We start from the raw sequence: 4,600 nt of genomic DNA, 5'->3' as shown, positions 1-4,600 counted from the left end.
CATATCATGCATATGGTGTCTTGCATTGCCATGCCATCTGCTTAGATTAGGCATGCTTTGTGTGAATGCCTCCTGTTTGCTTTCTATTTCAGATATGTGAATTATGCAATGCCATGTTTTTCAGCCAGTTATCATATATGTGAATTATGCACCGCCATGTAGCCAGGCATCATATATGTGAATTATCTCATGCCATCTTTTTTTTCCATTATGTATTCCATTTGTCGACAATCTGTGTATATTGAACTACTGTTCATGTGTATCAGCCATTTGAGCCGGTTATGGAAAAATCAGGAGTGAAACACAAGGTCTTCAGAGCAGGCAATGGTACCTGTTGAAGCATATATCTCGATGGTTACAGGGAGCTCCTCAGAGGAGGATTCAGAGACATATGACCAGTCCTATATCCCACCTGTGGTGTATGCTCTAAGTTGCAATGCTTATATTTCTCATATCATGCATATGGTGTCTTGCATTGCTTAGTTTAGACATCATATGCACAATATTGAATTCCCTCTGCTTAGTTTAGAGATCATACATGCGAGTGCCAGCTGCTTAGTATATGAATCAATTATGACAATTATATCATGCCATCCTGTATACTTAGACAACATTTATGTGAATTATTTCATCCCAACCTATTTTAGATAGACATCATATAGTTTTGTCATGTCATCCTGTTTAGATACTCATCATATGTTGTATTATGCCATTATATCCTGTTAAGTTATCCATCGTATATCTGAAACCGTGTCATGATATCATGTTTAGTTAGGCATCAAATATGTGAAACTGTGTCATGCTGTCCTGTTTGCTTAGACAACATATATGTGAATTACCACATCTATCTATCATACAATGTCTGTATGTTTAATTTATTTTCTTGTTTATCAGCCATTTGAATTGAAGGGGGTGATGGCAGTATCTAAGGGAGCAAAAACCCGTTCTTCACAAAAGATAGTGCTACCCGTCGATGCAGATAGAACCATGGTTGTACTGGCCCACTAATTGCCCCACCACACATAATCGAGACTCTTCCAGATTGCACACTTACACCATTGGGTAGAGAACCAGCTATAACCCATCTAACCCCAACCCCAGCAGATAGTAACCCACTTCTAGTTGACAAAGCACCATGTCCACCACAGAGTACCCCCACACGAGCAGTTTGTAAAGCAACTACAGTGCCCAAAGCATGAAGACCACCATAGCGAACCCAAACTCCATGTTTAAAGCAGAAGAGCAACTGTTCTGGGTCAGATTCCGTAGCTATGGTCCATACTCCTTTGCTGTTGCATCACTATATTTACTCATACCAACTACTTTTGAATATGAAGGATCCAATTGAAACTCCAGGCGCAACAGGTATGTTTTAAACCTATTTCTTTAACTGGATTGCTGTTCTAACTTCTTGCTCTATGTTGATTTCAGTTTCAGTTGTATAAACAGTTATGTTCTCATGTGATGCACATTGCAAGTGTTGCCAATGCTGTGTAGTTTCTCACACTTATATTCTGTCTATGCTGCCGTGTCTTCAAAATATATGAGTTGAACTATGTCTCTATCTTGATTTGGCAACATAAACTAGAATGATATGGACAATACAATGACCATAGTACATAGATATATGTTTGTTTCATGTTGTTATCCTATCCACCTTACTACTGAACCGGTTTACCAAAATGAGTTTGGTACACTACATGCTAAACCTGTGATGTGTCTGCTTGTTTCCCTTGTAGTATGCAAACAGAATATTGGAGAAGAGCACCGCACTATGCAATGGTAGAGAAAGTAATGCAGATAAGGTTCAAGATAGTGAGACAACCCTATTGGTCTCCAAGAAAGGTGATAAAAACGATCTTGTAGACAGTGAGAAAACCCCACAGTCCCGCTTTGATGTAGTGTTCAAGTTACTGGCCAGTACCGCTGGCACAAGCTCTTCGACCTCGCTTCCTGAATCACTTCGGCTTCTTCAGTCTCAGCTAAAAGATGAAAGGCATCAGTCAGCTATGCTGCGGCAAGAAGCCGAAGGACTGAGGAAGTCCCCGCAGAATTCAGATGCATACTTTCTTGTGCAACAGCAAGCGTTGGAGGATTTAAGCGCCAAACAAGAGAAAGTTAATAAGCTTGCTAAGCATCTTCAGCATTATGGGCACCCAAGATTTTGTTTCTTGAGCTCTTCTGAAGTGGTTTCAGTTCTGGACTTATTTTGCTGTGGCGTTTATTTGCATTGGACGCCAACTTTGACGACCAGTGTATGTGATATGCTGCTTTGTTCCCTATATTTGCACTGGTAGCAAACTTTGATGCCCAGTGGATGTAAAATGTGTAATAGCCGTGCTATCCTAGCGTAAGTTGCTTGCTTATTTAGTTCCTTGTTGTCTTGTTTATTTGTTTGCTTGTAGTCAGTGCAGTTCTTTTTCCACGGTTTGCCAGTGGCAGCAATAACCTATTTTTTAAAACTAGGCAACAATAACCATGGGCTACATATTTACTGTAGTTACCATGGGCCTCCTATGGGTCGTAGAAACAATGGGCCTTCTAAGGGATGTAGAAACAATGGGCCTTTTACGGGTCGTAGCATCAATGGGCCTTCTACGTGTCGTATGATCGATAGGCCAAACATGGGCCAATAACAGATCACATTATGGGCCGTAAATGGGCTAGATTTGGAATCATCCGTTCATGGGCCGACAATAATGGGCCGTAGTTAATCGGCAGTATTGGACGATGCTATGAAAACGGCCCAACAGATTAACAGGCTGCAAACGGGCCGATTGTAACCACGAGCTGAATTTGGCCCACAAGCAGAAAAGGCCAATAACGGGCCGTAAGTAACCGAATGCTGGAAATGAGCCCAAGAATAAATGGGCCCTGAGAATGCCGAAAGATAACACGGGTTGGAAACAACCCAAATGAATAATGGGCCATTAATGGGTATAAAGGGGTACACATCTCATTGCGGGCCAGATTCACCATGGGTCGTTAATGGGCAAAGATTTACAAATGGTCTCGTATGGGCCGAAAGACATCATGGGACATACATGGGCCGGAAGTTACAACAGGCTGGAATCATATCGGACGGCCCAGATAGGTCGTAACGGGCCGTGAGTTAGCGGGCCATAAATGGGCTATATACGAACAGGCTTTCCGTGGGCCGGCCCGTTACCATTTGATCAAGTCAAACGGGCCGGCCTTTTCATCAGAATGGGCCTCTGTTGGGCCGTGCCATGTGTCGACGTATCATAGGCACCTCCTGTCCAATGAATGGATGACATCTGTCCCAACGGTTGAGGGAGTCCTGGATTAGGGGGTCCTCGGACAGCTGGACTATATGCTTATGCTGGACAGTTGGATTATCAAGATACAAGATTGAAGACTTTGTCCCGTGTCCGGGTGGGACTGTCCTTTGCGTGGAAGGCAAGCTTAGCAATTCGGATATGTAGATTCCTTTCTCTGTAACCGACTCCGTGTAACCCTAGCCCCCTCCGGTGTGTATATAAACCGGATGGGTTGGTCCGTAGGACGAGAACAATCACAATCATAGGCTAGCTTCTAGGGTTAGCCTCTACGATCTCGTGGTAGATTAACTCTTGTAATACTCATATCATCAAGATCAATCAAGCAGGAAGTAGGGTATTACCTCCATAGAAAGGGCCCGAACCTGGGTAAACATTGTGTCCCCCGCCTCCTGTTACCATTAGCCTTAGACGCACAGTTCGGGACCCCCTACCTGAGATCCGCCGGTTTTGACACCGACATTGGTACTTTCATTGAGCATTCCACTGTGTCGTCACCATAAGGCTTGATGTCCCCTTCGATCATCTATAATGATACGGTCCAGGGTGAGGTTTTCCTCCCTAGACAGATCTTCATATTCGACGGCTTCGCACTGCGGGCCAACTCGCTTGGCCATCTGGAGCAGATCGATAGGTATGCCCCTGGCCATCAGGTCAGGTTTGGAAGCCTGAACTACACTGCCGACATCCGCGGAGACTTGATCTTCGACGGATTTGAGCCCATGACAGGTGCACCCTATGGCCGCGGTGAGCATGACTTAGATCTGCCATTGGATGGTATTCGGGAGATCACACCTGCAGCTGCCCCGACTTTAAATCCATAGCAGATCGCGCCATCCGGGGACGGGTGGATGGACCCCGCCATGGAGGCCGCACACTCAGCGGCGATGGAGCCAAACACAGATCTCACTTCCAAGGAGGTCTGTGTTGCTGGACCCTCGGACTCGTCTCCGGGCATAGGATCCGAACCGCGTACATCCGTGCCCATCGTACCTAGCTGGGCAGCAATCACAGAGATTAGCTCCGCGGATATTTTTCAGCACTCACCCTTAGGCGACATGCTTAACTCATTAAAATCTCTCTCCCTGCTGGGAAACTCTTGGCCAAACTATGTTCGTCTTGAGTGGGAAGCGGACGATGAAGGAATTCGTTACCCACCCATCACCCACTTAATAGCCACTATCGACGACTCAACCGACATGCTTGATTTTGACTCCGAAGACATCGACGGTATGGATAACGATGATGCCGGAGAAAAACGGGAACCACCGCCCCCAGGGCGCTGGACAACCACCTCATCG

This window comes from Triticum dicoccoides, chromosome 3B, assembly GCF_002162155.2.
Source record: "Triticum dicoccoides isolate Atlit2015 ecotype Zavitan chromosome 3B, WEW_v2.0, whole genome shotgun sequence".
NCBI lineage: Eukaryota > Viridiplantae > Streptophyta > Magnoliopsida > Poales > Poaceae > Triticum > Triticum dicoccoides.
This window is presented reverse-complemented; position numbering follows the sequence as displayed.